Source organism: Trichoplusia ni, chromosome 1 (genome assembly GCF_003590095.1).
Source record: "Trichoplusia ni isolate ovarian cell line Hi5 chromosome 1, tn1, whole genome shotgun sequence".
NCBI classification, from domain to species: Eukaryota; Metazoa; Arthropoda; class Insecta; order Lepidoptera; family Noctuidae; genus Trichoplusia; species Trichoplusia ni.
This window is the reverse complement of record NC_039478.1, coordinates 4898619-4908927: the sequence shown is the minus strand read 5'-3', so window position 1 is coordinate 4908927 and position 10309 is coordinate 4898619. Positions and strand designations below refer to the sequence as shown.

The following is a 10309-nucleotide window of genomic DNA, read 5'->3' as shown; positions in this document are numbered from 1 at the left end:
ATTTTTTTAACGACAATCTTTTGTCGTTAATATTTTCCATAGAGAGCTGTATAAAACATGACAATTTTTCTTTTGTCTATGCTGTAAGACGTTGCTTCTATACCAAATTCCAAGATTCTGAGATACTGGAAGTATTCTTTAGGTTTCTATTTCCTATGACTCCCGATTCCTGACTCAACCAGAGTCCTTAATCATGGACAGACGCGGCGGTGGAGTAGCTAGTGTGGTTCAAAAGTCAAGACCCCAATAATAATTAGATCGAGTATATCGATCATGTCTTACTGTCAAGTCTGACAACCAGTCTCACTAAGGGGTATCGTGTTGCCCTGGTAACTAGGTTAAGAAAGTCGGATAGGCAGTCGCTCCTTGTAAAACACTAGTACTCAGCTGAATGTGGTTAGACTTGAAGCCGACCCCAACACAGTTGGGAAAAAGCTAGGCCAATGATGATATCCGACTACAATAAGCTTAAGCTCAATAGTCGACTCCAAATAATTGATCATAAATAATTCACCAAACTCGTATGACGAATTTAACATGATGCAGACCCGTTTATCCTTATAAAGCGCTAATTAGTCTGAAGATTAAAGCTCTGACTAATTCTTATTATGTACCTACAATGAATACGGATAATGCTTATTGGTAATTGGATTAATTGGTTTATTTATAAATAGGTCAGACAATGATGAATTAAAGGGAAACTACGTATTGAGTATTTGTTACTAATAATAATGTAAGAATGGTTGTAATTTGTGTCTAATAATGCTATTTATTCGAGACTTGTTGCTTCAGTTATTAATTAGTCTTATCGTATATTTCTGATATAAAATCATAGTAACGTCGTAGTTCAAAAATGTATTACGAGTAATATTGAAGTAATCGTATACATGCCGATTCTTTAAAACTGCTCTTTTGTACTATTCCCGGCAATAAGGACATTATTACTGTTAGGTCATCTGTACAAAGACACCCAGACACAGACACTCATTCGTAGATTACACAAAATAAATGCTTGTTTTACTTACGTGATCATTTAATACGCTGCACTAGGCTAAATTGAAGACAACACTAAAAGTCTGCACAATGAAATAATCTTAAAATAAATAATTTTAAATGAAGAAATCTACTAAAAACAACATTTAATTTCAAAATTAATTTGCTATCATTACGTCTATAGCTAAAAAATGCTGGTCATTAGAAGATTAAATACTAGAAATAAACAAATCCTATGCACCAGGTTTATTCAAAAAAGGGCCTACCAAGCCTCTTTTAAATTAAACTTCATGTAATATAACTGCAATTGTGGAAGAGAGATGCCGACATACATCGTGTAATGCCGTCTCGCTCCCACAACCATCATACTATTACTTAAGGAGTTGGTAAGGCCCCAGTATTGTTTAAGGGAAGTATTGCGCTACCCTCGAGGGTACGTCATTCAACTGACTGAGTGATTACTCCGAGCAGAGATAATTATTAGCTGGCTCATGACTTGTTGTCTATACGAGTATAAATAGAGAGATTTCTAACTTCCTTTTAAATTAAGTGGACATTTATCGGTTGATATAAAGTACGGTGATCAATTTTGCTTACATCGTGGGTATTGTCATAATGATTTAAGAATCAGAGTTTTAGGGGATGTCGAAACAGCGGTTTGAAATGTTATCATCAAATCTCCACTTTCTGTATACCTGTCACCAAGCTGTATCTCATGAATCGTGATACTTGGACAGTTTACATTTTCAGATGATGTATTTTTATTGAAGACAGTAGACAAATCTGAAATGATTCTGAAAGAGAAGATAAAATCGGGATTAAAAAATCCTGTGTAAATAAGGTTGCAAACTATTTGTGTACCAAGTTTAACTCTTCTCTTCCTCATCCTTCTCAACTGAAAGAGTAACAACCATCCAGCCATTCAAATAAACTTTCACGTTTATAATATTAACTCACTTACAACAGTTTTGCAAGGTAAGTTAAGTACCTACATACTTCGAGCTGAAGCTGACTCGTTAATCTCAAGACTATTTTCGGCACTCCTTGTAATAGTTGGCAAGTAAAATGAATGTGTTTTGTGATTAAGAGAAAAATACTAAACGTGTGCTACGTAACGTCAATTGGTCAACCCGTTTCAAAATACACCAAAAATTGCGTCAACGTTAATTGGGCCAACGATTTAACATTCGAACAACTTAAAAGTTTCCCCGAATAAAATTTAACATACAATTACAAAACCGTTCCATTTCGAGCCGCGAAAAAATTCAAACAATTGAATTTCGAATGAAAAAACCCATTGCATTAAATCCAATTAATAAGTTCGCTTGTCAAAAATTCAATTAAAATATCGTTTGAATGGCGGCAGATCCTTTGATGATTACTGTAGGACCGGAATGGGTAAAATCAATGGTTTGTATTTACATTTTAAGCTTGCGACTCATTTCCGAACGATTGGAGACCGGATTCAGTGTTTACACTGTGTATTATTGCGTGACATTGAAATTCAATTCCATTATTTATTGGCTTTTGAGTTGCTGTATTTCTGTCTATGAAATGTGGGTTTGATTTTAAATAGTACAAAATTATATTCCATTCTAATGTACGTAGGTATCTGTCTTTGTTTATGTACTAAAAAAGAAGTCACTTTTTTTTATACAAATACATACCAAATTAATTCCTGTGTTTGCGACTTGAACACAAAAGTAGTCAAGTTTTAGTTGTACTTTACTTTCTCCGAAACTGCTGAACTTTTTGACTGATAATGACATTTTGCTTTATAGTTCATTTTTTCATGACGAGATCAATAAGTCTGTGACTGTAAACTAACAGGTCACGTTATCGTGTGATTTATAGGGAACCTAAAATCCGGGTCCTTCATTTTTCCTTCTGTTGCGGTAAAGGTGCTTAGGGTACGGAAATAGGGGTCAGGTATAAGAGACTGATGAATAGGCGATGACGGTTATTTGGAAGGCTGTTCTTTATTTGGGTATTATTTTTTATTAACATTAAAAAAATTGATCTTCCGACTTGAGTCAACAAGCTGTTTTGTTTTTAATGCCTAAGAGATGTTATTAATTGATGAAACGGTTTACTCGAGCGCATTTATCGGGAATGCCCGACTAGTTTCCGACCCAACCGGAGTGCTTAAACAAGCTGACGCGGCAACTGTGAGATGTTGTTTGAAAACGCCATAACAATGGTCACTTTTGAGAAATCAAAAGGAATATTAAAGAAAAATATGTGTTTCCAGAAACTTTTCTCTTTCCAAATTCTTATTCTTTTGGATAATGTGAACACAAATCTTATTTGACACAAAAAAATCCTTTGGCAGTCCTCTAAGAAAATGCTAGCCAAATAAATAAAAGGCGTATCTGTTTCCCTTCCACAGATAGCGCGTATAATGGGAAATGTCAGATTAAAATGTCCGCCCACATAATTAATTGAACCATTTAGTCCAACATGGAACCAAAAACAGTACTTGAAATATCTCACAAATGAAAAGTTCTAAAGTAGTTTTCGTTGTAAAAGTATTGCCAAAGGGGCAAGTGGAAATAAAAACTTTCTTACCCCTTTAAGTGCAGTGCACTGTTTGCATTCGAGACGAATTTTTCAGTCACCCAATCAGCCTCAAGAAGGATTTTGTATTGAAAAAGTTCAGTCGATAGAAACTGCGGTGAATATTTTGCCACGTTCTTATACATACACTCACTTTTCTTGTTTGTTTGTCGTTCTGGCTGGATTTTTGCAACTCAATTTTTAGGCACTTCCCGATAAGCTAGCAAGCTGAAATTTTCAGGGTTGCTTCAAACCCGATGAGAATGCAATTAACAAAATAAATATAAAATCGGCTGGACCGCTTTTTATAAAATTCGAATGCAGTGACATTTAAAAATGTGGGTTTTGTTTTAAACCTATTTTTATTACCATAAAGATTGCTTGACTAAACAATGCATGACAAAAAGCGATCTCAATTTGACCGAGGGTTTTAGTTGAAAAATTTTATAGAACTATGTTCGATCCCTTAGTCAAACTAAGAAATGAGTAAAAAATAGCATATGATAACTATAGCGGCATTATCAATACACGATTTGTAAAAAATTCAACTGACTAGCGGAATATTTTATAATTGAACCCTCAAAAGTTTTATCGACATTGCCCTAGCCATTTCCCAATTTATGCTGGGGTTGGCTTCCAGTCTTAGCTGATTTAGCTGAGGACCAGTGTTTTACAAGGAGCAACTGCCTTCCTCACCTCCTCGACCCAGATACAATTTTAGCTACAACAAAGCAAGCAATTAAATGTTTAAACAAAAGTGTTGAAATAATACTTTGTTCTTGCACCAGTGAACCCTTTTCACGTAAAAATATCTTAATGGCGGTAATACATCAAACAAATTAGGTGATAAATAACAAATTAAGGTCACCGGATCAAGATTGAGTCAAGATTTACAATTTAATTTAAACTTTTTATGCCTTACTTAAGGGGAAAGTTAATGACTGGTTAATTTCAATTAGAAAAACCAAGTTCAAAAATTTAAATGATTTTACTGTGGAAAAATGATGAATAAGTACACAATCTGTTATTTAAAATGTTTTATTGAAAACGCTATTTAAGTAAACATACTAAACGATATATTATTATAACAAAAACTCATTTGGCCGTAAAGTTTTAAACTTAAACGTTTAACAAAATTAAAAAAGAAACAAAAAGAATATGATACGTCAATCAGTTTATACACACGAGTCGTTATGTTATGCTGTCCCTGATATTCTGAGGCGAAAGATAGGGACAGAGAGACAACTTCATAATAGTCAAGTAAACTTAAAAAACAAATGTTAAATACATTACATTCTCAAAACGAAACGCCACGAAAAAAAATATACAATTCGTATTTCGAACACTGACACAACGCTTCAAATAAATTCATACAGCAATACTATTTTAAAAATCGAACGTGACAGCTTTGCTTCCATTTTGATGATTGATTCTAAACTTTTTTTTAACGATCGAGTGTATTATTGTTTTACGTGCCGAGAAAAAAGTTTGCTTTTCGCGGGTATTGTGATTCGCGCCTAAAATTTTCGTATAAACGTTGTGAGGGTTTTTCTTTGGAGAGCAACTGTTCTGCTCGATTCACTGAGTTTCTGTTGCCGATTAGAAATGGTTCTTCCTCAGGGATATGGTACATGTCGGATCCTTGTTCGTCTTGCGTAGACGTTGGGTACCCAACTGGGTGCATTCCTGAGTATACACGCTGTTCAGTGTTGACAGCTGTGATTGACATTACTAGTGCTACTAGAATTGTTGAGACAGCCATTTTCTGTAAGAATATGGAAATATTTAAATTACAAAAAGCAGTTCGTTTTGAATTAAAACTTCTAATATGAAAATGTTACTCAAAGGAAAGCAGTGTTATGTAACAATAAAACTTTATCTTTATTTCCTAGTTCCAATTATTTAAATGTAGGATACACTCACCTTAAATTGTTTGTAGAGGAACCGTAACAAATTAAAACAATAATCCCCTGTTAGAAAATAATATCATTGCTACCAATAAACAAAAAAAGAATCTTGTGGGATATAATTTCACTCGGAACTATACTTTTTAAAATAACAAGTGCACTATAACTCCTTTCTGGCCGCTCAAGATTCAAACTGGCTGAAAATAAAAGAACGCGGTTTAAATAAGAACTCTTATGGGATTATTTAGAAAAGTATAATCTGATTCGTACAGACTTAACAACGGAAAAGACAGGCCGTCGATATTAAATGAGTTGCTAACTATACTTACGGTCAGTGACTGAAAATCTGGTAATTTTAATTCGTGAGGATTTTTTTTTTTTGAAACATAGTTTTCTGCTCAACTCTTCAAACTATGAATGCGGACAACATCACATACATTGTTCTGAACCCAAAGTAAGTTGCTAAAGCACTTGTGTTATGGAATTCGTATACGACGAAGGTACCACAAACACCCAGACCCGAGACAATGTAGAAATGTGAATTTTTACATTGACCCGACCGGGGATCGAACCCGGGACCTCAGAGCTAGCGACACCTTGAAACCGGTGCGTACGCCACTCGACCACGGAGGTCGTCGTTTGACTAATTTGTGATTGTTTACCATAAAACTTCCAAATATTGTTACTCATAACATTTTTAACTAATGTGACACATTTTTTTTGTGTAGGTGATAACAGGTTAGTCTTCCATTTAAAGTTTAAAAAAATAATAATTAATTTAGTTATTTGAAAGTAAAAAAAAAATTTTGTTTTTTTCAAAACAAATAATTTTGAACACTCCAGTTATACTATGGTAGAAATAAACAAAACTATTTGGATGTCATTATTTTAGTAAATATAATTTTTGCCAAGACTATGACATTCTTAACTTTACATTTCAAAGTATTAAACATTATCTTTCAGTTATAAACATGATCGTGTTCGATTCATGTGTCCATTTAAGTTAGACCCCAACCAACTAAACGATTAAGAACTAAAGATGATTAGGACAAAGGTCTAAGTATATTGGTTATTATAAATTCGGTTTTTAAGATCATCTTTCTCTTAGCTATTAACAACATCCCACTTGGTATTAAATTTACACATCTTTTGCGGTTTTGTGGGAAGCTAGTACGTGTTAATACTGTTCAGATTTAATTAGGTTCAATAAACTATATGTCATGGTAGCGACCTTTTTGCGGTTAGGTCCACATACAAAATCTTGCTTTAGCATTTACACTCTTGTGAGAAAGGTGATAAGGTCGATTTTTTCTTACGTTGTTTGAGTGAATGCTATCGACAGAGTTTTGACGTTTTGAGATGTTAAACATTTAAATAGACATGAGGTTTCGAATTTAGAAAACTTTTCGTACTAAGGAACTATGGGACTACCACTCTACTCACTACTATTTTTTTAAGTAACAGTGTTGCAGTTTTTGAAGCGAGACGGGGCTATACACCATGCTGGGCAGTTTCTCGCTCCCACAACCGCCACGGTTTTGTTTTTAAAGATAGTGGTAGTCCATTGTAGACTAAGGAGACCAAAGACTTCAATGTTGAGATATAAAATATGCCTGTTACTTAAAATAATAAGATCATTTGTATGTTTCACTCAATATACATATGGTGTTAAAATCAGCTCAACTGGAGAGTAGAAAGGAGATGAAATTTAACTGATAAGATTTAATTACAGACCGACAGACAGATGGATAACGGGACAGGTGATACTAAACAAAAGCTTGTGTAACAAAGCAACGGCAACAACCCACTTCAAAAGTTGCAGACATTTCGTTATTCTTTCTTTATTTCACCCCCTACAACTTTTAAGAGGCTCTAACGATTTTTAACAAACATCGTTTTTGTTCATCATTTTCGTCTCATTTAGCACTTGCGCATAATTCACCTTAAGTACAAAAAAAAAACAAATTTAAATCGCTAAATCCGTTCGGAAGCTATGATGCCGACTATAACATGTCTCTTTGAGACAGAGGTTAAAAACAGATAAAAATTATAGTAGTTTGCTTTTAGTATCTATTTTTTATTTTTCGTATCCTTGATCTTTTGAACTTTATGATCCTTTATATAACTCTTTATTCAATTTTGGTTTTTCCTTATCGCTTTTAATTCGTTTTTTGGTCTGGGTTTTTGTAGCACCACCGTTTAATACAAGCTTTAATCAATTAGCGATGGTTCTTTTCCTTTTCATCTTCTAAATAAGGAGACACCCATTAATCCTATTCAAAGTAAAGTAGTAAGTATAAATATGTATGTAATTATACACCGTGATTTTTTAGTCGTCTTACAAAAGCAGCCCAGTTCATGTGTCCAATGACTAGAACACGTTCATGATAAAAAAATAGGTATTTATGAGATTTTAATAAATTTAAAATGCAATTTTTATTCAATATTATGATGCGATTCGTAGTTTTATAGAAACACAGCTCTGTTGCGGGGGCGGTCCGAGCCTTGTAACAATGGTGAGGGGCGCGGGCGGCGGCGTTTTTATCATTTTTAAGAGTATATTTCAGATTTCTCTTGTTAATTTTTCTTCGTACTTACTATCATAGTTGATGATAAAAAAAATAATAATCGCTCCTAGGGGTATTTTACGTCGGATACATGAACTGGGCTGCTTTTGTAAGACGACTAAAAATCACCGTGTATAAGAACTCTTGATAATTAATTCATTAAGATGTTACCGTGAATGGGTGTAATGACAGTTAGCAAATTCGCTTCTTTACCACTTGTGCTCTTTCGATTAGGAGCTTACTGAAAAAAAAACCTTAGATTCATTTTTAGTTTATTTTCATTTTCTCATTGTCAGTAGAGATGAATAAGTTTTGTGTTGTATTCTTTTTACTGTCTTGACTGTAAGTGCAGTTACTTTTTGTGAATTTACTATTATATTGCATAAAATTAAATATGTGAAATGTGGTGATCTTTGATGATAACCTCAATATCTTAACGATGAGATAATGTTGTGACAAATAACGTCACTAAAAAATCATCAATATCAACAATAAAATAATGCTTCAATCTTTGTCTACGACGGAGTAATCTCGAAGTAGGTAATTCAGATTCAAAGAAAACAAAAGTCTTAACTTAAAAGTAAAATATATTTAAAAATAACTAAATGCAATAAAATGACTTAATTCAATAAATAACACAGTCATATTAACATATGAATTTCAAAGTCTAATACTAATTGCAGTCACAATAATAAAAACAGTCCAAATAATTTAAATCAATTAAAAAAACATAAGTTCTTTTTCTTAAACAATTTGAGAATCGAACAATAATTAAATTATAGGCGGGAAGTCATAAATCGAAACAAGTTAAAAATCCGTTGCCATTTTGACTTGCATTCGATTATTGGCAGTGTCTTTTGAAATTCGAAATCTAAATTTTGATAACTTTCACTGCACAAAATGCGTTAATTAATTCTTCTTTCTCTAAATTTAAAGTCCGATGAAATTGTTGGGTCTTTGCGGCCAGGTTTGTGGGTGGCGCCTTAAGTCTTCATACTGCCTCCAGTTGAGGAACCAAAAAGGTTGATTATCTATCGGCATTTGGTTAATTCGGTTTATTAGATTTCCATCTCCTCTGGCGTCAATAGGGTACGGTGCGTCTTCTCCAAATCTATTTGATATCGAGCCTCCTTCTATAGCCGGATAGCCAATCGGACTCAGGCCGGCGTAGAATGGCCTTTGAGCCTTTACAACAGCAATTAAGATTGTAAATGCTAGAACGATTTTGTAAGCAGCCATTGTCTATAACAAAGAAACGAGAATTGAATAAAATTGTTGTTGATGCAAAAAACTATAAATAGATTTTTTATGAAACTTGTTTCTGATACTTTAGATCGAATCAGTTACAAATCCAAACCAGGTACTTTATCTTATAAATGTTTCATGATGAAAGCTCTACAATTTTTTTTGATATTTTTTCCATAATACCACTGCCTTTTTAATTATTATTTAATGTTAAATACGGAGAAGTCATATTCACTTTTTTTTTTTTTATTAAATAGTTTGAACAACTTTTAATAATTCATTGCTAAATAGTTTTGTACATTTTTATTATTTTTTACAAAAATATAAACAAAAACATGTATAAGTAATTAACTAACATATTTAAAAATTACATATTTAAAATAATTAAGTCTATAAATTAGAACTTATTATTTACCGTTTATTTATTTATATTTTCCGTCACGATAAACACTAGTGAGGTGAACGCACAGATTGTTGTAACGGTCGCGACTTCGCTGTGTACTGTGACTCGATACAACCAAACACAGTATAAATATGAACTCGAACGTCTAATCGAGAACATCACGAATACAGACTTAAGAATAGTATAGACGCGGCGATATATTCTTTGTAAATGTCATGATGATTTAGGCTAGTTTTATTGGAGGTTATGATTTATTTGTGTCTTGTTAAATTTATTTAACCTAATTGAATAGTTTTGAAAGTTTGTGAATTAATTGGGTTTTAAAATTGGTGTGGCGAACTATAATTTTTGTGTTCCCGAGATAATATAGACGACACACGTAAAGTAATCCTATATATCTCATAAATTAGCTTAGAGGTCTCGAAACCCTTTTGTAAGTCTTAACAATACTTTTATCGTTACAAAAACTCAATCTCATTAATAATGAACATGTTAATAATATACGAACAATATTTAAATGTAATATAACTTTATTTGCAAAAATCTTCTCTAAAACATTCTTAACGCTACACGTAAAACCCCATTCAACGCGACGCGGGAATACTCTACACGAGAGTGCATGACGTCAGGATCTTACG

General features: G+C 33.1%; 1 long non-coding RNA gene across 1 annotated transcript; it reads right to left on the bottom strand.

Annotated features, from left to right (window-relative positions):
- Positions 1-8592: 8592 nt before the first annotated feature.
- Positions 8593-9857, bottom strand: LOC113494424. Its single transcript, XR_003400653.1, has 2 exons — positions 9684-9857; positions 8593-9265 (listed from the first exon to the last, which is right to left on the bottom strand). It is a non-coding gene; the product is annotated as an uncharacterized LOC113494424 (long non-coding RNA).
- Positions 9858-10309: the final 452 nt, after the last annotated feature.